This window comes from Oryctolagus cuniculus, chromosome 3 (assembly GCF_051225735.1).
Source record: "Oryctolagus cuniculus isolate XC-2025 breed Fujian yellow rabbit chromosome 3, ASM5122573v1, whole genome shotgun sequence".
Classification (NCBI taxonomy): domain Eukaryota; kingdom Metazoa; phylum Chordata; class Mammalia; order Lagomorpha; family Leporidae; genus Oryctolagus; species Oryctolagus cuniculus.
Window position 1 is genome coordinate 98,018,056 of NC_142869.1, and position 22,187 is coordinate 98,040,242.

The window sequence follows — 22,187 nt, forward strand, 5'->3', positions numbered from 1 at the left end:
TTCCAGGCCAGCTCTCTGCTGTGGCCAGGGACTGCAGTGGAGGATGGCTCAAGTCCTTGGGCCCTGCACCCTGCACCCCATGGGAGACCAGGAGAAGCACCTGGCTCCTGCCTTCAGATCAGCGCGGTGCGCTGGCCGCAGCACACCGGCCGTGGCGGCCATTGGAGGGTGAACCAACGGCAAAGGAAGACCTTTCTCTCTGTCTCTCTCTCTCACTGTCCACTCTGCCTGTCAGTAAATAAATAAATAAATAAATAATTTAAAAAATTAGTTGGTTGTAGATGTGTGGATTAATTTTTGGGGTTTCTGTTCCATTAGTCTACATATCCATTTTTGTGCCAGTACCAGGCTGCTTTGATTTTAACTGCCTTGTCGTATGTTTGGAAGTTTAGTATTGTGATGCCTCGAGTGTTTTTTATTGTTTAAGATTGCCTTACCTACTCAGGGTCTCCTGTGTTTCCATAAATTTTAGCATCATATTTTCTAGGTCTGAGAAGAGTGTTGTTGGTATTTTCATTGGGATCACAAGAAGCTATAAATTGCTTTGGATGGTATGGACATTTTGAAGATATTAATTCTTCTAATACACCAACATGGAAGTGTCTTCTATTTCTTTTTTTTAATGTTTTGTAATTTTCATTGTAGAGATCTTCCACACCCTTGGTTAAATTTATTCCGAGGTATGTAATTTTTTTTGTATCTGTTGTTAATGGGACTGATTTTACAAGGTCTTTCTTAGCCATGACATTGTGTCTATAAAGACTATTGATTTTTGTGTATTAATTTTATATCTGCCACTTTACCAAACTCTCTTATGAGTTTCAACAATCTCTTAATGGAGTCTTTTGGTTTCCCTAAATAAAGGATCATCTGCAAACAGAATAATTTGACTTCCTCCTTTCCAATTTGTATCTCTTTGATTTCTTTTTCTTGCCTAATGGCTCTGGCTAAAACTTCCAGGACTATAGTGAATAGCAATGGTAAGAATGGGCATCCTTGCCTGGTTCCGGATCTCAGTGGAAATGCTTCGAACTTTTCCCCATTAAACAAGACATTGGCCGTGGGTTTGTCATAAATTGCCTTAATTGTGTTGAGGAATGTTCCTTCTATACTCAATTTGCTTAGAGTTTTCACCATGAAATGGTGTTGTATTTTTATCAAATGCTTTCTCTGCATCTATTGAGATAATCATATGGTTTTACTCTTCAATTTGTAAATGTCTCACAAACTTTTTGAAGTATACTTGCACAGCTTCTTTGGGCATTGTCTCCTCTAGTTGTCAATGTGTTGTGCAGAATCACTGAGTGATTTTTCTCCTCTTGCCAAATTGTAAATCTATTGGTGCTTTTTTCTAGTTTGTATTTCCAACATTTGGAACAAAGGATAAATTTATAGTTGGATGAGTGAATGAATAAACTGTATCGTATGGGGTTATTTTGGGAAGCAGTTCCTATTTTTAAATCTGAATGCCCAGACCTTGAAAACATAATAAATTAAACTTAATACTCTTTTATGAACTATAGATTTAGTTATAATTGGTGTAAAGCATTTTAAGGCAAATAAAAATTATTTTAAAAACTATTTCTCTTTCCACTTAACCTCCTCTATTATATTATTAGAACAAGCATGTTGAATAAAATATTTTGACCCAGAAAAATAAATAAAGCTGATGACTATGTTTGTTGACATTTTGCCAAATAAGAATAAATAAAAATTGCTCAGGATAAAGTTGGGGAGGGGAAAACAGATCTTGTAACAACTTTTTCTATAACAGAATAAAAATATTCTTGTTTTTAGTATTACTCTGATCCTCCAAGTATCCTTTCCTTCTTGTTTTTCCCTATTCCTGTTTCTCCCTTGAACTCCTTATCTCCCTAATCCCTTCTCCCCTGTGTTCTTGTTTTATCTCTCGCTCCACTGCTTTCCTCCAGGTTTTCTCAGTCAGCCTCCTCCCAGGACAGGCTCCCCAGGCCTTGCTTGCCCCCTGACCCCTCCTTCCTCTCCCAGGACTGTATTTCCCCTGCCTCTCATTTGCCTCCCAGCAACCTAAGCAGAACAATACTGGAAGTGGAACTGGCACTCTGACAAAAAGGAGAGCAGTTGGAAAGAAAACCTTACTCATAAAGAAGGAGACAAGACTCTTAAAAAATATCTGTGGGAAGGTGTTTGTTAAATCATCTGCTGTTTCAGATGCGGAGCTTCAACAATATGGTTTCCACTTGAGTAGGGGTAGGCAAGAAGTACCTTCTCGGGAAGCATGACTGGGCAGATGCGCGGAATTACGGACCTTAGTAACTTAGCCTCAAATAAATTCTGGTCCAACTGCCTTCCCCACATTTGTGTTCTTTTCTTTTTTTTTTTTTTTTTTTCTTCTTCTTCTTTTTTTTTTTTTTCTAAAAGCCCCATTGCAGGAATTCAAAGGGCCAAATTCTGCCCTCAGCTGTGAGTCATGACTCCTTGGAAGCCAAGGAGCTCATATGTATGTATTCAAAGGAAGTATTGGGCCTTTGGGATTCAGGTTAAATAACAACAGTCGGGTCATTTGTTTGCTTATTTGCTTAAACCTTTATAAAAGAAGCACAAGGCCTGCTGTACCTGAATGCCTTTTTATAATCATTTTAAATATACACAGTAGAATTTAAATTCCCACACTAGATCTCCAGCGTTACAGCACAAATAATAGCCGTCTATCTTACCCTGGGCCCTCCGTCCAGGACAGTACCGGAGGAAAGCAGGCAGGAATGAATTTTTAACGTGCCAGCCTTTTACTGAGAAACTTCTGTTTTGATCCCCAGGGAACTCAACACAAGGGACTGAAATTCAGTGTTCCCTGTAAACTGTATGAAATACTTCACCAGCTTTCATTTCCCGTTGCTGGATTGAAGGTAACAAGGGCCACTCCACAGGTTTAGGGAAAACAAAGGTGGGCAACGGGACTTCTGCCTGTGGACTTCTCCCCTGCGCCTGCCCCTCTTGCATCCCTTGGAAGTCTCCTCCCACAGAAAACCATCAAATTTGTATCCTGTACCTGTTCTCTTTGCTATTGTATCCCAAAATGTTTTTCCCCTGTGAGTACAGAATCAAGGTATTATTTCATTGCAGTAATACCTATATCAGATTTTTAAAAATATTTAGATATTTCTCTCATTTCTAAGCTGCACCAAAATTGTATACTCCACAATTCCTATTATAATATACTTTTCAATATTTACATTTTTATTGGTTTGAAAGCTGTACTACATTAACTATTATAAATCAATTATTAAAGCTTTCCACAATTATTTTTCCTAGAGGAAACCACTGTCAACAGTTCCCATAATACAAGAGGTACCTCAAAAACTTCGTGGAAAGTAGATTTAAAATATTAATTTTAGAGAAGACAATTGTGAAAGACATGTATGCACAGTGTTTTCTCTTAATATAAATTGTCATGAACTTTGTGAAGACCACTCCTATGCGTGGATTTCAGTGGCTTATACTAACATGAACTTATCTTTTAGTTCTGTTTTCTAGCCTTTTGAAGAAACCTCACATGTACACTTAAAGTTTTAAATGTAAAATGAAATATTGAAGAGGTTGACCAGATAGAATACACTGTTGTCTCTCTTCCAGACATTTCTCAGTTCTCCATCCCCAGGGAGGTTTTCAGAAGCAGACAGGAGTGTCTAGACACCTCTGGCTTTTTCTAATATCAGCCCTGGAATGTGGCACCTTCTCTACCCAAGTATAGATCTGCCTGCTGGCAAATTCCTCCTCTCTAGCTTGTCCTTATTTTTTTGTTCTACTGTCTGAGCACAAGTGAAAATATCTTCCCCGCCCGTTAACTCCAGTTACTGCTAAGATGTCCGAATGCCAGGGTTCAAAGTTTATTCTCATTCTCTTTCCTTTGTTTTTCCCTGGGCCTGAGACTTGAACACTTTGGCTCATGTGATGGCATTAGGCCTAGATTTGTTTCTGGCTGTGAAAAAGATTAAACTGAACATTAAACTAACAAGCCAACAAATAAAACTTTGTAGTATTGACATTGCTTATAGATGCTAGAGAACTAAAGGGAAAAAAGAAAATCCAGTAGGATTATGCAATTGTAATACTAACTTCATTCTTTATATGAAATGGTTATTGTTTATATTTAAATCTGTAGGTATACAGTATTAACCTATTATGTCATTCATTCATGTATTTATCCAAAGGGCAAGCACTTCCTGCCTAATGAATTTTAAATTTTGCTGTAAACATGATTTTATTACATACACAATAGGTGTTGTTATGGGTTCAACATCCACCTTCGAGAAACATTATGTCTATTCTCTGTGCTTTAAACAACACTTTGCAAACGAACCGCATAAGTTGCCATTTTGTTGTTGTTGTTGTTAAAGATTTATTTATTTATTTGAAAGGCAGAGTTACAGAGAGAGAGGGGGAGACAGAGAAGTCTTTCACCCACTGGTTTACCCCCTAAATGTTTTTAACAGCCAGAACTCGGCCAGGCCGAAGCCAGGAGCCAGGAGCTTCACAGGGTCTATTACATGTGTGCACTTGGGCCATCGTCTATTGCTTTCCCTGGCACATAAGCAGGGATCTATATTGGAAGTGGAGCAGCCCATATAGTATAATAGCGCTGCAAGCGGCAGCTTAATCCACTATGCCAGAGCTCCAGCCCCTAAGCTGCCATATTTAATGTAACCCTACACATTTAACCATTATTGATAGATCCAGAGACTGGTAGTGGACCCAACCTAAGCCAGAAAATTATCTTCCCTTGGAATTTTTTTTAATAAGAACTGACAGCAAATCTGTTTCACTTGTAGAAGATTTGGGAATGGGATCTGAAACCCAGGAGCTACTGGCTGCTTTGTTTTTCTCTACATGGAACAGTAGATCTCAACCCCAGCTGCATGCCCGGATCACCTTGGGAACCTTTTTAAAAATGCCCTGGCACCAACCTCCAGAAATTCTAATTGACTTGGTCTGGGATGGAACCCAGGTGTCAATATTTCCTTAAAAGTCCCCCAGGTGGTTCTAATGTGCAGCTAGTGTTGAGAGCTACTGAACTGGAAAAAAGTTTACAGTGAGAAAGACAGAGTCATCCAGCAGAGAGGGCCAGAGGAGACACATGGAAACAAACTGGTGGCAAACAAACCCCTGTGTTAGGTATTCTGCAGGCTGAACTGCTTCCCAGATTTTTTTTCAATGTTCTGTTGACGGATTCTTTTTTCAATTACCTGAGATATTCCAGTGTCTTTCCAATAAATCCTCCTTTATCCTAAGCTAATTTAAGTTGCATTTATGTGATTTGCAAACAGAGAAGTCCATACCAGATCTCTGCTTTTGTGTGCTCAGGCTTAATAGATTAGTACACGTGTATAAGAGTTTCTCTCCATTCATGTCCTCATCCACTGATTTAAGCAACAGTGCCCCACAATATGCCAAGTTGTGTGCTAGTTATCAAGAATACTAAACAAAGAGACTAGTCAAGTTCCTTCATTTGAGCAGCTTCCTCTTCAATGAAAAAAAAAAGTCCACAGAACGTAAGTAATATAGTACTACAAGAAGTATTACAATAGAAATATTGATGGGTTTTGGGGAAGGCACTGAGGAAATGTGTACTTTGTTGAAATTATAAAAGAAATGGCCTGGCTTTGCTGGTGGAGTGAATTGGTGTCACTTGGTAGGCAATTGACTTGAACTGCATATCTAAGGGCCAGGATTACAAGAGAAGAAGGCATATTGGAGGAATTACAGAAGTTTTGTTGTGGCTGGAGCTAAAAGTGCATGCTAGGGTGAAAGAGTAGAGACAGAGATTAGACTACATGCACCAGCATTTACCATGTTAAACATTTGAGTTTTTGTCCTATGGGGACTACAGAGACATTGGGATAGTTTAGCTAGAAAGAAGATATGAACAGGGATGAATGCTGGACAGGCTTCTCAGGGGAAAGTAAAAGGCAAACACTGTTTGGCAGGAAGGAAACAAGTTAGGAGGCCATGGCAACTGTTCAGGAGAGCAATGATGAGATCCTGAGCTAAGACTAAAAGTGAGAATCTGAAAGGGAGCAGCAGGTGTTTGGAGAAGCAGTTAAGATGCCACTTCAGAGGCCTGCATCCCATACCAGAGTCTCTTATTTAAGTCCTGGCTATCCCACTTCTGATTTATTTTCCTGTGTATCCTGGGAGGCAACAGTGGTAGCTCAAGTACTTGGGTTCCTCCCCACCATGTAGGAAACCCTAGTGGGATTCCTGGCTCCCAGCTTTGGCCTGGCCCAGTCTCAGGTGTTGCAGTCATTTGGAGAATGAAACTGGATGGAAGATTTTGCTTATATCTCTTTCAAATTAAGTGAAAATAAATAAATTAAAGAACTTTCTAAAAATACGTTTGGAAGGCAGATTCTTCCAGATATGACAACCAATTGAGGTAAACTAGAGAGATTCTATATCTGGGGAGTAGTGAGGAAAAAAAAGATAGGGATGAAATCCTGGAGAATGCTTACAGTAAGGAACACGAAACTGTATAGGTAGAAAAAAATCTGTGGACTGGTGCTGTGGCTCAGTAAGTTAATCCTCCACCTGTGGCGCTGGCATCCCAAGTGGGTGCCGATTCTAGTTCCGGCTGCTCCTCTTCTGATCTAGCTCTTTGCTGCGGCCTGGGAAAGCAGCAGAAGGTGGCCCAAAGTGCTTGGATCCCTGCACCAACCTGGGTGACCCGGCAGAAGCTCCTGGTACCTGGCTTCGGATTGGCACAGCTCCAGCTGTTGCGACCATTTAGGGAGCGAACCAGTGGATGGAAGACCTTTCTATCTCTCCCTTTCTGTGTAACTCTACTTCTCATATAAATAAATAAAATCTTAAAAAGAAGAAGGAGGAGGAGGAGGAGGAGGAGAAGAAGATCTGTTCACAGAGGAAAAGGAGAAGTTTGAGTACTAGGAGAGTGTTGCATTCTGGAGGTTAACTTCTCTAGGGACTTCTGTACTGGATTTAAATACAATGTAATTATCCATCAACTAAGGTTCACTTTTGTTTCTCTAGATATGCAGTACTTTCACTTCAAACTTAGTCAAGGGATAGAACTAAGTTAACTAAACCAAGGGCTGCTATCTTTCTCTGAGTTTCATTCTATGTTCCAGCCCTAAGCCCAACTTTATCTGCATTTTGGTGATCAGAGAATTTGAGAGAGTTGGACAAACACAGTAGGAGAAGCACAAAGCTAGATGTTTAGTGTTGACCCATTTGTGCTGAAGAAGGGAGACAAAATCCAGGCCAGCTCTGGGCTCGTTGATAGGTGAGTAAATTGGAGGGAAGGCCTCTCCAAGGAGGTCTGGATACCCCAAAAGGGAATAACCAGAGCAGGTGGAGTTAAGCTTGCTTGAAGTTTTGTCTGTGGTTAAAATGTGATACACTGATTTTTTAAGGTGAGATTATTGGTTCAAGTTCTTAGATCTGACGTGGAATTTCTTACTTTAAAAAAAATTTAAGGTAAACAAATTTCGAGTGTTTCATATATACAGATATATGTATACATATACATATATACAGATTTAGAAGCACAGTACCACTTCCCGCCCTAACCTCCCTCCCATCCACCCTCTCCCTTCCTTTCTCATTCCTTCTTTTAATTTTTACGATGATCTACTCTCAGTCTACTTTATCCTCATAAGAATAACCCTACACTAAATTCAACAAATAGTAAGAGTTCAACAAATAGTAAGAAGAAAATAAAAAAACCACTGTTCCTTAACAGTAGAGACAAGGCTGTAAACAATCACCAAAGCTCAAAATATGATTTTCACTTCTATATGCTGTATGTTTTAGTACGCTATTAATTGCCACACATGAACAGAGCAGAGTAATACACAGAGCCGATTCATCCCAAGAACAATGCTCTGAGAAGACTGCCCTCAAGTTTCTGCTCCACAGAACTCTCCTCCTCCATTGTCTGATTCCTGTCCTTTTTCAGGTTAGGATTTAAACATTCCTTTCAGTCATTTACTTTTTCATCTTTATGTACTATTTACTGACTCTATTGGATCAAAGTTAGTTTTCTATATTTGCAAAGGAATCCTTTGGGAAATATTCTACAAATCATCTAGTGAATTACTCAATGAGATCATAGCTAAGTTATGAATTCATTTCACTTTTTATAAGTGACAGCATTTTTGTACTCTGTAAAACTTCAAAATTTTGACAAAATTTAAATTTAATTTCCTTGTATCACACTACTTTTACTGCAGAATTTGGCAATGGTGTTGATTCTGGATAGCACACCATGCCAGAGAAAGACGTAGGGAGAATCCTGGATATATGTAGAAAATATTCTAAATCAAAAATATTCTTTATTTTTCATTTGGGGTATTATTCTTTATTATAAAATTAGAATTTTTTAAACTTTTGTTTAATAAATATAAATTTCCAAAGTACAACTTTTGGATTATAGCAGCTTTTTCCCCCCATAACCTCCCTTCCACCTGCAACCATCCCATCTTCTACTCCCTCTCCCCTCCCATTCACATCAAGATTCATTTTCAAGTATCTTTATATACAGAAGATCAAGTTAATATATACTAAGTAAAGATTTCAACAGTTTGCACCCACACAGAAACACAAAGTATAAAGTACTCTTTGAGTACTAGTTATACCGTTAATTCACATAGTACAACACGTTAAGGACAGAGATCCTACACGGGGAGTAAGGGCACAGTGACTCCTGTTGTTGATATAACAATTGACACTCTTGTTTATGGCATCAGTAATCACCCTAAGCTCTTGTCATGAGTTGCCAAGGCTATGGAAGCCTCTTGAGTTTGCCAACTCCGATCTTACTTAGACAAGATTGTAGTCAAAGTGGAAGTTCTCTCCTCCCTTCAGAGAAAGGTACCTCCTTCTTTGATGGCCCGTTCTTTCTGCTGGGATCTCACACGAGGAGATCTTTCATTTAGGCTTTTTTTTTTTTTTTTTTTTTTTTTTTTTTTTTTTTTTGCCACAGTGTCTTGGCTTTCTATGCCTGAAATACTCTCATGGGCTTTTTAGCCAGATCTGTGTGCCTTAAGGGCCGATTCTGAGGCCAGAGTGCTGTAAACCAAAATATTCTAATCAAATAGTAGAATTTTTTCGCTAATTGAAGGGATGACTATAATGGGGGAAAGGGTAAAGAAGGATAAAGATGGAAATCAAAAAAGAAAATGTTAATCACTAGCAATGACTTCAGGGGTATAAAATAGAAATTATAAACATACATAAATGTAGTAATTGAATTGTGATTACATAAGAAAATATTCTGTTTTATTTTTTAATGTATACGGTTTTATTTACATGTGAAACAATATGGCATTAGAGTTGTCTTTCAAAATAGTCCAGCAATAGCACAACATCAAAGAAGGGATGAAATCTTCAATAGTGTGGCTAGGGGAATGCACTATGGGATAGTTGGCTAAGCCTCCACCTGTGGAACTGGCATCCCATATGGGCACCGGTTCATGTCCTGGCTGCTCCCCTTATGATCCAGCTCTCTGTTATGGCCTGGGAAATCAGTAGAAAATGGCCCAGGTGCTTGGGCCCCTGTACCCACATGGAAGACCCAGAAGAAGCTCCTGGCTTTTGGCTTCAGATTGTACCAGCTCAATCTATTGCAGCCATTTGAGGAGTGAACCAGTGGATGGAAGACCTTTCTCTCTGTTTCTCCCTCTCTCTGTCTGTAGCTCTACCTCTCAAATGAATAAATAAAACATTTTTTAAAAAAATAAGAATAAAATAGTGGCAAATATGCTGATAGCTTCATGGGGATTCCTTTTAATAGCATTCTCTCTACTTTTGTGTATGTTTGGGAATTTTTTTAAAATAACAAGTTTAATAGAACCTCATGAAACATCTTAAAAATAATTTCTGTGTATCTGTAGTTTTGCACTAACACTTCAATCCTTTGTCAATTTTGAAAACTTGAAAACGGTACTTTGGGGCAGGGGTTTTTCACCCAATCTTTTGTCATCCACTCAGTCTAATGCCTTATAAAATAATTTGCTTTTAGTAGTGATTTGCTATTAGTCAATTACTTTATTAAACTCTTCCTTTGTAATTCCTTCTTCTCTAACATGCAATCTTTCCTCAAATGAAGACCAAGTGGCAGGAATGTTTAATGAGAGGGGGAAAACTTGTGTTTCACTAACTTGATTTTTGTGTTCAATTTTTTCAAATTCTAAAATGATAGATTACCAAAATATATTTTACTAACTGTCCTTCAGGAGAAACAACATTACTTTTCAAATAATCAAGCCTACAGTAAAGATGTAAAGGTACCAAATTATCTAACACTAGTAGTCTTTTGCTTCATTTTCAATATTCATGTACTTTTTAAAAAGTCCACCTAAAGCTAGTCTGGTAAAATTCTATTTTATTTTTGCTGCTTCTGCTTTCTAATAGCAGTCAATCCTAAAGAACAAAAGTCACATTGAACAAAATGAGTCACTGCCCAAACTATGAGAATGCTAGTATGAACAATTATTGTGTATAAATTGGATCATAGTGCTTCATTCTCTTGCTTGGATAAGGCTAATATAGTCCGTAATATAGTCCATCCTCTTGATTTTTGCAATGTTTACTACAATAATGAACAATTTGGTTAATCTGCCTGTAAAAATTGATTTTGTTTGTTCTCCAATATTTTGTACTAATAAGAATTTCCCTTTAAAACACAGCTGGTTCTGCCTCATCAACCTCAGATTTTCATTTTAGAGTGAATCTTCTAATTACAAAACAATCCAGTGACAGGCTAGACAAAAATGGCATTCTGGTTAACACTCCCCACAAAAGAATATGGATGCCTGGTTTTATACCAACATTCCCACCACCAGCAGAGTGGTGGGGCATTTTAGTTATTGCATCATTTCCTCGAAAACATTTGATGCAACCTTGCTATTTCAGTATGCAGAGAGAAATGTAGGTGCAAAGAGGAATATATCATCTGTTAAAGAAAGTCAGATAGTTTCATGCAAGTTAATTTTCAAAAGCAATCAGATCCTGAAAAGTTCTGATGATAGGCGACACCAATTGGCATTTTCTCAAATATTCTGCTAAAAGAAAAGAGGGAAGTTTGATAATATCAAGATCGGCTTCCCTTTTGTAAAGCTTTCTTTAAAACATAACTTCTTTTCTATAGGAACAAAAGCAGCATGGCCTCACTTCAAAATGGGGATAAATAAATACTAAATATGACTGAAAAAGATTTCAATGAGTCCATTTCATATGGTTCTTCCACTCCACTCCACTCCAGGAATGTTATGTGAATTTGTTCAATGAATTATTGAAAAGGCATCAGGAAAAAGAAAACAGTACATGATTCCTGCCCCCAATTTGGTCTGTGAATTAAGGGAAAGGTGATGTGTTAAAACATAAGAAATGTTATTAACTGTGCTCTACTCAGGGGAGAAGCCAACTGTAGCTAGCTTATGTTTTGCTTATTACCCCTTGTTTCAAAAAAAGATTTGAGGCAGCCCTAAGATTGGTTAGTATGGACATAGTCACTGACAAACGAGTCTCCATAGTGCTCGAAGACCCATGAATGTAAGCTTTTCTTTCTTTATGTGCTATGCAGCATTCAAACAGTGATTTTTGAATGATCCAATAGCAAAAACTGGCCTTCTGCTGTCAAACAGAATGCTTGAGGGGTAGCTGAGTACGTAGTATAGATCAATGACTTGTGCCAACTGTTTGGCCTCTGTGGAAGTTGTCCTTCCATCATTCATCCCCTCCACCAAAGCTGTGTAATTATCTTTTCCATAGGTGCTGGACCCAGGTGTGTGAGGGCAGAGTCCAAATCACAAGGAGCAGGAAATCTCTTTGTTTCGGTATTGTGCAGTAACACATTTGTGCAGTAATACATTAGGAATATTAGCTCCTAATGCCATGGAAAGTTAGTTGAAGAGCTTACAGAGTGAACTTTAAGCAGCAAACACAAAAAAGTAATCAATCCACTGTGACAAGCTTTAGATAAGGGAGCAACATTTAACTGGGAACACATAAAGTGGTCTGTCAATGATGCATGAGCAGGGTGGAGAAGAAAGGAAGAGAATCTAGCCATGGCAAGGGCAAATATAGCTTTTCTAGGTATGGTCGCCTGAAGATTTCTCTAATTCTTTAATTTAAGGGAGGATTAGAAAGTAAATCCGGAACTGAACTACATTTAAGAGCATTTTTTTTCATATAATGCAACATGCCATTTATGATTTTTATATCTCCATTTGCACTCAAATGATTTTTTTAGTAAATGCACATTATTCATTCCATTATTTCTTTACTATCTATTTAAAACCCAAATTTAAAATACAATTTCTGCAATTGTGAAAGAAGTTCATCTAAGTCAAATTGTATTTACAGAACAGCCTATACAATGCTAGGGTAGCTAACAACACTGACCACTCAGCTCTTAAAAAAAATTAAAGGTTTATTTTTACTTTTTCTTTTTTTTTTCCAAAGAAACCTTTTATTTAATGAGTACAAATTTCATGAGTACAACTTTAGGAATATAGTGATTCTTCCCACCATACCCACCTTCCCACCTAAACTCCTATCCCACCTCCTCCTACCTCTCCCATTCCCAGTCCCATTCTCCATTAAGATTCCTTTTCAATTAACTTTATACACAGAAGACCAACTCTACAATAAGTAAAATTTCAACAATTTGCATACACACAAGCACACGCACACAAACTGAGAACACGTTTTACAGTTAATTCTCTCTCATAATACAACTCATTGAGGACAGAAGTCCTGCATGGGAAGTAAGTGCACAATGGTCCCTGTTGTTAATTCAACAATTAACATGCTTATGTATGATGCCAGTGATCACTTGAGGCTCTTGAAATGAGCTGTTATGGCTGTGGAAACATTTTGAATCCACAATCACTGGGCCAGAGCCGTGGCGCACTTGCCTAATCCTCTGCCTGTGACACCAGCACCCCAGGTTCTAGTCCCGGTTGGGGCACCGGATTCTGTCCTGGTTGCTCCTCTTCCAGTCCAGCTTTTTGCTGTGGCCTGGGAAGGCAGTGGAGGATGGCCCAAGTGCTTGGGCCCTGCACCCAGATGGGAGACCAGGAGGAGGCACCTGACTCCTGGCTTTGGATTGGTGCAGCATGCCGGCCATAGTGGCCATTTGGGGAGTGAGCCAACGGAAGGAAGACCTTTCTCTTTCTCTCTTGCTCTCTCTCTCTCTCTCTCTCTCACCGTCTAACTCTGCCTGTCAAAGAAAAAAAAAAAAACCACAATCACTGGCAGTATTTAAACAAGGCCATAAACAAAGTGGAAGTTTTCTCCTCCCTTCAGAGAAAAGTACATCCTTCTTTGATGGCCACTTCTTGCCACTGGGGTCTCTCTCACAGAGATCCTTCATGTAGGACAATTTTTACCACAGTGTCTTGGCTTTCCATGCCTGAAATGCTCTCATGTGCTTTTCAGCCAGACCAGAATGCCTTAAGGGCTGGTTCTGAGGTCAGAGTGCTGTTTAAAGTAATTGTCATTCTGTGCCTGCTATGTGAACTGCTTCCCATGTTGGAACATACTCTACTTTTTAATTCTTTCTATTATTATTACCAGGCACTTGATCTTATTTATATGATCCCATCTATTGATCACTTTAAAAATTAATATGCTCACTTTAACACTTATGATGGCATTTTTAAGACACAGCTAAATGGGATTTGGGATCCCATGGCAAGTTTTCAAACTGTACGCTTAGAAGTAAGTCCATTGGAATGTGTGCAAAACTATACAGCTTTATAATTACAAACTTTCTCCTCCGTCATTATTCAGACGTTTATTTTTTACTGAGATGTATTTTCAATTGATTTTATACTCATGTGGTTAACTCTATGTTAAGCAAAAAGTTCAACAAATAATATGAAGAAGAGAAATAAAACCTTCTCCTTGATAGTCAAGACAAGGGCTGTTCAAGTCATTGCTCCTCAAAGTGTAAATTTCACTTCTCCAGATTTCCTTTTAGGTGCTCTATTAGTTATCATGGGTCAGAGAGAACATGTGGTATTTATCCCTTTGTGTCTGGCTTATTTCACTAAGTATGATGTTTTCCAGATCCATCCATTTTGTTGCAAATGGCCAGATTTCATTTTTTTTTTACCACTATGCAGTATTACTTAGCATGTATATCCCATGATTTCTTTATCCTGTCTTCAGTTGACAGGCATTTAGGTTGATTCTGTGTCTTTGCTATTGTGAAATGAGTTGCAATAAATAGGAGAGTGAAGACAACTCTTCTTTGCTGATTTCATTTCCTTTGCGTAGACTCCCAGGAGTGGGATGGCTGGTAGGTCATATGGTAGGTCTATTTAGATTCCTGAGGTTTCTCCACACTGTCTTCCATAGTGGTTTTACCAGTTTACATACCCACCAACAGTGGATTAAGGTACCCTTTTCCCCACATCCTCACCAGCATTTGTTGTTTGTAGATTTCTGTATGAAATCCATTCTAACTGGAGTGAGGTGAAACCTCATTGTGGCTTTGATTTGCATTTCTCTGATGACTAGTGATCCTGAACATTTTTCATGTATCTGTTGGCCATTTGGATTTCCTCTTTTGAAAAATGTCGGTTTAAGTCCTTTACCCGTTTATTTTATTTTTCCTATTTAAATTTGGTTTATTTATTTATTTATTTATTTATTTTTTTGACAGGCAGAGTAGACAGTGAGAGAGAGACAGAGAGAAAGGTCTTCCTTTACCGTTGGTTCACCCTCCAATGGCTGCCGTGGCTGGCGTGCTGCAGCCAGCACACCGCGCTGATCCGATGGCAGGAGCCAGGTACTTCTCCTGGTCTGCCATGGGGTGCAGGGCCCAAGGACTTGGGCCATCCTCCACTGCACTCCCTGGCCACAGCAGAGAGCTGGCCTGGAAGAGGGCTACCGGGACAGAATCTGGCGCCCTGACCGGGACTAGAGCCCAGTGTGCTGGTGCCGCAAGGCGGAGGATTAGCCTAGTGAGCCGCGGTGCCGGCTATTTATTTATTTTTTAGAAAGCTTTTGTTTAGGGGCTGGCACTGTGGCCCAGCAGGTTAACTCCCTGGCTTGAGGCACTGGCATCCCATATGGGCGCCAGTTCAACTCCCAGCTGTTCTGTTCTGATACAGCTCTCTGTTATGGCCTGGGAAAGCAGTGGAAGATGGCCCACGTCCTTGGGCCCCTGCACCCACGTGGGACACCCAGAGGAAGCTCCTGGCTCCTGGCTTCAGATTGGCACAGCTCTGGCCATTGTGGCCAATTGGGGAGTGAACCATGGGAAGGAAGACCTCTCTCTCTCTCTCTGCCTCTCCTCTCTCTGTGTAACTCTGACTTTCAAATAAATAAATAAATCTTTTTTTAAAAATAGCTTTTGTTTGATAAATATATATTTCAAACGTATAGTTTTGGAATATGGCAGTTCTTCCCCCTCATACCTGCTCTTCCACCCCTACTCTCATGCCACCTCCTACTCCCTCTCCCATCTCATTCTGCATTAAGATTCATGTTAATTATCTTTATATACAGAAGATCAACTCTATACTAAGTAAAGATTTCAGCAGTTTGCACCCACACAGACACACAGAGTATAAAGTACTGTTTGAAGACAAGTTTTACCGTTAATTCTCATAGTACAACTCATTAAGGACAGAGGTCCTACATGGGGAGCAAGCGCACAGTGACTCCCGTTGTTGATTTAGCAATTGACACTCTTATTTAAGATCGCCCAAGGCTCTTGTCATGAGCTGCCAAGGCTATGGAAGCCTTTTGGGTCCACAAACTCTGTCAGTATTTAGACAGGACCATAAATAAAGTGGGAGTTCTCTCCTCCCTTCAGAGAAAGGTACCTCCTTCTTTGAAGGTCCCTTCTTTCCATTGGGATCTCACTTACAGAGATCTTTCATGTAGGCCATTTTTTGTCACAGTGTCTTGGCTTTCCATGCCTGAATGCTATCATGGGCTTTTCAGCCAGACCAGAATGCCTTAAGGGCTGATTCTGGGGTCAGAGTGTTGTTTAGTGCATTTGTCATTCTACGAGTCTGCTGTGTGTCCCGCTTCCCATGTTGGATTGTTCTTTCCTTTTTAATTCTATTTTTATTAGCAGACACTTGGTCTTATTTATGTGATAACTTTGACACTTAATTCTATCTTTTATGATCAATTATGAACTTAAGCTGATCACTTTAACTAGTAAGATGGCACCCAGCCCCATCTGTTCTCTCCACAAGACTCAGGAGTCTCCACTTGGCTGGTTGCTGGGCATGGACACGAGCTGGTACAGCTTTACATATGTCCAAAATGGCACTGTTTCTCTATCAGCTTGTTACAGGATGCCATTGCAGGGTGATCGGGGGGAGAGAAAGTGTGTCCCCCCACCCTTTGTTTTTTCTCCTCTAGTTTGGCAGGTACACTATCCCCCACAGAGCTCCAAGCCAGATTCCCTGTAGACTCTTCCTGCAGCTTTTTTGCCAGTGGCTTGGGCTGCTGCAGTCTGCTCTCACCTCACTCTCCAGTGTGGTGCAGAGGCTCTCAGCTGCAGGATTCCTGAATTGTGTGTGTCCTCGCTTTCTACGTAAGCCCACTGTGTCCCTCCAATTATTGTGGAGTTTCCTCTGCTGTTTTCTCCCTAACTGTTCCCTGAGACTGCATTCTTTCTGCTTTTTTTTTTAAATATTTATTTATTTTGTTTGAAAGGCAGAGTTAAAGAGAGGCAGAGGCAGATAGAGGCAGTGTGGGTCTTCCATCTGCTGGTTCACTCCCCAGATAGCCACAATGGCTGGAGCTGCACCGATCCATACTTCAAATTATCATTTTGCAGTTGAAATTTAATTGTCACTTAAAATTAAAATATAAGTCTGTTAAAAGGTGGCTGTTTGGCACAGTGATCAAGACACTGCTTGGAATGGTCGCATTCCATACCAGAGTGCCTCAATTTTTTACTTTTTAAGAAGTGTCTTAGAGTGCAGTTGCTTTCCAGACCAGTTCCCAGTGAGCCACAATTGCCTACCTCAGAGATTCAACATCTGGAAAATAGAAGTAGAGGGGAAATGTACCCTTAGGAGTCTAAGACCAGAAGAGGCACACTTTATTTCTCCTCAAGCCCATTTAGCAATGCTAGTCATGTGGTCCCAATCTAACTATGTGAGTGTGGAAATTGGAAGAGAGCCACCTAATCTTTGGTGTATATCTTTCTCCTTTCTACATCTGATTACAAGTGAGATCTGTACTAAGAATGAATTAGACAAGGTAATACCTCTTCTCGAAGTCTTTCTTGAGCTTTACTAACCATAGAATCATGGGGAAGCTTATTGATACAGCAGATTTCCAAGCCCATATATAAATTTCAGTTAAGTGCTTTAATCAAGTTTATTCCATGAAGAAGGTATGTGTTTTGTGTGATGCACTTGGAAAGAAGACTGCATTGGGGTGCAAGTGAGAATTCTCTTTAAGGGACTAGAGTATAAATAAAATGAAATCCACATTAAAACAATTCATATAGGAAATTCGCCATCTTTTGGAGTCATCCTTTCTTTCTGCCAGGGAGTTCCTTCTGCCTTAATAGTACTAGAAAGTTGGAAAAATACTAAACCAACCCTTTGTAGGTGCTGCTAAAAGTTCTATGTAGAAAATAATGTTAGAAAATGGACTTTTGTGGGTTCAAACTGTTGAAATCTTTACTTACTATAGAGTTGGTCTTCTGTGTATAAAGATAAGTCAAAATGAATCTTAATGAAAAATGGAATGGGAGAGGGTGTAGCAGGTGGGGTGGGAATGGGGGTGGGAGGGTGGGTATGGGGGGAAGAAGTGCTATATTCCTAAAGCTGTACCTATGAAATTTGTATTCATTAAATAAAAGCTTTCTTAAAAAAAATTTAAAAAAGAAGAAAAAGAATAAGAAAATGGACTTTGTCCAGGCTCCTTACTTTTTCAAGATTTCTTCCTCTTTTGTCAATTGTTCATGTTCTTGACTTGGGGAAAAAAAAAGCAATAATGGAAAACACCATGTTTGCCTCTCATCAAAGCTTTGAAATAGGCACTTTTTCTTTTTTCCTTTTCCTCCTAGATTGTAACCAAGGCCCCTTAGTAGTTGTTCTTTGGAGGAAGAATTAGAAGATGATGATATTGGTAATTTTAAGTGTAGGCATGCATGAAAACTTCTTGAAAATCAGGTTACGGTATGTATTCTTATTTTAGATTTGCCCCTGTTAACATCTTCTCAATAAACAGGTGCATACACTTTCCCAAGCTGTCACTGTTGTTTATTTAGCCTGTTTGCTTCAAATTCTACTGATGGATGGTACCCAACCAGCTTGAAGCTTGACTTTCGGAAACCAGAGCCTTCAAGTTTTAATGAGACTTTCTAAAAAGTGAATGTCATGAGTTTGCTAGAATAGGAGCATCTCTCTCAAAGATAATGTAAGAATATCACATTTTTATGTTAATTTTAGTTCAACAAATAGCAAAAATGATTATGAGTAATAGCTCTCAGCTTTCAGATAGTTCTTTTCATGTTCAAAGTGCTTGACAAACATTAATTAAATCACTTGCAGTCAAATTAGATAAATACGTTCTCTGTGTGTGCATAGTTATACCTTCCAACCACACAGTCTTCTAAATCACATCATTGCAGATAAAACATCTTTTTTTTTTTTTTTTTTTTTTTGCCATCTGAACTTGGTTGGCTGACACTGATTCCAAGCAACCGATAATTACTGAAAGGGCTAATCATGAGGCGAGATTATGTAAGCTTTCTTTGTTTTTAAACAAAAACATGAATTTATCCTTGATAAAAGGTACAGGATGAACCACAGAATAAAATGCTTCTGTCTCTAGGCCAGAAGGTAGCAATGATAAAGCAAATTCTCTCACATTATAGTGTTGATAAGCTAAACCCTAATTTAAAGAGATCATTTCATCAACAGAGAATACATTTTATGCTTCCCAGGCTACTGATGATTTTGGCCTCTTTCAGTACCAATAACAAGAAGGCTTTTAAGGCTTAATATGGTGTTGATTTAAGCAATATGGTAATTGTTCACTAATGCTAGGAATCCTTGGTCACTACTGACTTTAGAAGCATTTGGGCCAAAGAATCAAACATAGTAAATTTCAGGATTATTTTTAGTATAACTTACAGTTATTTTTCTTTCATTGAATTTAATGAAGCTTTTCAAACCATCCCAAGAGATTAACTGCTCCCAATGGATCACAAAGTGAAGTATATTCCAAATAAAAGAGAGTGCTAATAGCATTCAATCTTTCAATAACACCTAGCAAATTAATACACTCTACCAACCGACATCACACAATGGAGAGAAGGCATGAATGTGCATGTGTGGGCACATCTAAGCCAGAGTCAGATTTGCTTCTTTGAGATGCTCAGGCTTCAAATCTGTTGATGGAGGGGACTTCAGTTTCTCCTTCCGCCTTACCAAGTTAATCTAGTGTTTCCAGGGGAGGGAAGTTCTCGTTAACTGTCATGCAGTTTGCTGAACAAAAGAACATCTAGTTGAACTGTTGTCTTCTTCCAGACTGTGGAAACACCAGTTGGAGTCATGGTAACTATTCATGTGCATCTCACAGAATGGTATTTGTCCTAGATAGATATAGATATAGATATAGATATAGATATAGATATAGATATAGATATAGATATATAGATATAGATATATGCTAACCTGTATGCCTGCAAGCACAAGATGTGAGCTAGTCTTTCCCAGTTAAACCTGGAGTTCAGTGAGAATATATACTATCCACGATCACATCTATAGCCCACATGGATGATGAAGACATAAGCAATATGGTACCATGTTTGTCTTAGTGTTTCTACTGTTAGGCTCTTACCATTTCCCAGAAGTGAGAGCAAAGGTTCTCTGAGTACAGTTAAACCAAGGAGTCATTGATGTAATTGATTTTTTTTTTTGTTCCAGAAAGACATATTGGATATATCTTTAAGGTGTAAGTTTCATTCTCCCTTCAGTATGGAGACAAAACCTTAGCTATGAATGGAATATTTAAATGAGGCTAGGAATTCAATAGTATCTCAAAAACATAAATGGCCTTGAAACACATGTATGTTTTGTACATTTTGTGTTGTATGGACTCTTACAGTTAAAGTTTACCTACCACATTTCCTCACTTCTTAGCACTCCAATCTACAGAAGTGCTCCTCTTGCAGGTCACACACAGCATGGGTGTGTGAACTTTAATGCTTTTCTTGACTTTTCTGCTGCAGCCGACACTAAGGACCCTTTCCAAGCAATACCGTCTACCGTCCCTTATAAATACTCCATACTTGATCTTCTTGGCATTTTGTCCACCTTGTTAACTTTGTCATCAACTTTGTCTACTTCATATAATCTTGTGCCTGGATTATCATGGAGGCTTCCATTCCTTTTTCACGTCCCAGTCATTCCCTCCTGGATTCCAAAATGGCAAATCTTTCAAATATCCATTCTTCAACCTGAACTCAGAAACCCCTTTTGCCCACAAAGTCTTACTTAACCTTCCCTACTTCATTGTCCTTTCTTTCTTCCTTGTTTCTTACCCTCTGAACATAAGTAGCTTTTTTTTTTTGTAGTTTCAAACACAAAGAGATTGGCCTCTCCTTAGGGCTCCTGAGAGCAGGGGATATTTCCTTTATGAATTTACCTTTGGTTGCCCCTAGAACAGTGCTCAAAGATGAATGAATATTTGTTGCATGAATAACTTTATAGATTATATCACTTCAATCCATTGAATTCTATTCCTCACTATTTCTGTGTGAACATACACAACAGTCCACACCAGTTGGTCTCACTGTCCATGGCATGTATTTTCTATGTCAGATGCAGTGACTATTTATTTGAAAAGCAGAATAACACACACACACACAAATGTATACATTCACACACACACAGGGAGAGAGGGGTGGGGAGAGGGGATTGCATCTCTAGGTTCATTCCAAAAATGGCTGCAACATCCAGGGCTGGACCAGGCCGAAGCCTGGAGCCAGGAGCTAGGAGTCAGGAACTCCAGCTAGGTTTCCCACATGTGAGGCAGGGGTCCAAGCACTCAGACTATCATCCACCACCTTTGCCCATGGATTAGTAGGGAGGTGGATTGGTAGTGGAGCAGCCAGGACTCAAATTGGCAGTCTGATATTCCTTGTAAGTGGTGGCTGAACCTTCTTTGCCAAAATGCCAGCCCCTGCATTGACCTTTTTTCCTTCAACTAGAATTTAATTTTTTAAAGATAGAAGTCTTTTTTCTACTTTTCCTATCCTACAGTACTAGCAGAGTTTTGAGTACTATTTGGTATGTATTTAACAAACAACTATTGATTCATTTCTTATTGTTAACAGTATAGACTTTCCATTGAACACTTTTATGTCAGTGAGGCTGACAGAGAAATAATAGGTAGAGCATAAAAACACCAGCATCAGACCCATGGACAGGGAGAGAGTGAGACTTTTCTTTCTTTCTTTTTTTTTATTTTTTTAAAGATTTTATTATTTATTTATTTGAAAGGCAGAGCTATAGCGAGGAATAGGCAGAGGGAGAGAGAGAGAAAGGGAGAAAGAGAGAGAGCTTCCAACCGCTAGCTCATTTCCCAAATGGCTGTGATGGCTGGAGCTGGGCTGATCTGAAGCCAGGAGCCAGGAGCTTCTTCCGGGTCTTCCACCTGGGTACAGAGGCCCAAGGATTTGGGCCATCTTCTACTGCTTTTCTAGGCCGTAGCAGAGAACTGGATTGGAAGGGAAGCAGCCAGGACTCAAACTCGAGCCCATATGTGATGCTGGCACTGCAGGCCAGGGCTTTCACCCACTGAGCCTTGGCGCTGGCACCCTTTCTTACTTTTAATTCTGAAAACTGCAGTTTTCCAGAATGAAGATGTGAGGAGGACAATCTCCCTTAGCAAACTATCTTGCTGCCGTAGTAGTAATTTAGAGGCTGTCCCCATGAGTGCTGAGCATTTTGTTGTTCTAAGAGGCTGAGGTCCTTGATATGGTTATCGACTCTTGGTACAACCCTAAAGTCATCTGGGGCTTCTTATTCTTCTTGGATCCCCATATTTATTCGCTGAATCCAGGCCTTTTCCTTAATGGCACTGAAGACCATCCGTCCTTTATAAATCCCTCTTGCTTCTTCAGCATCTGACAATACTATGTCTCCTTGTCGTTTCCTTCCTCTCCCCAACCTAATTACATCCAGGATGCT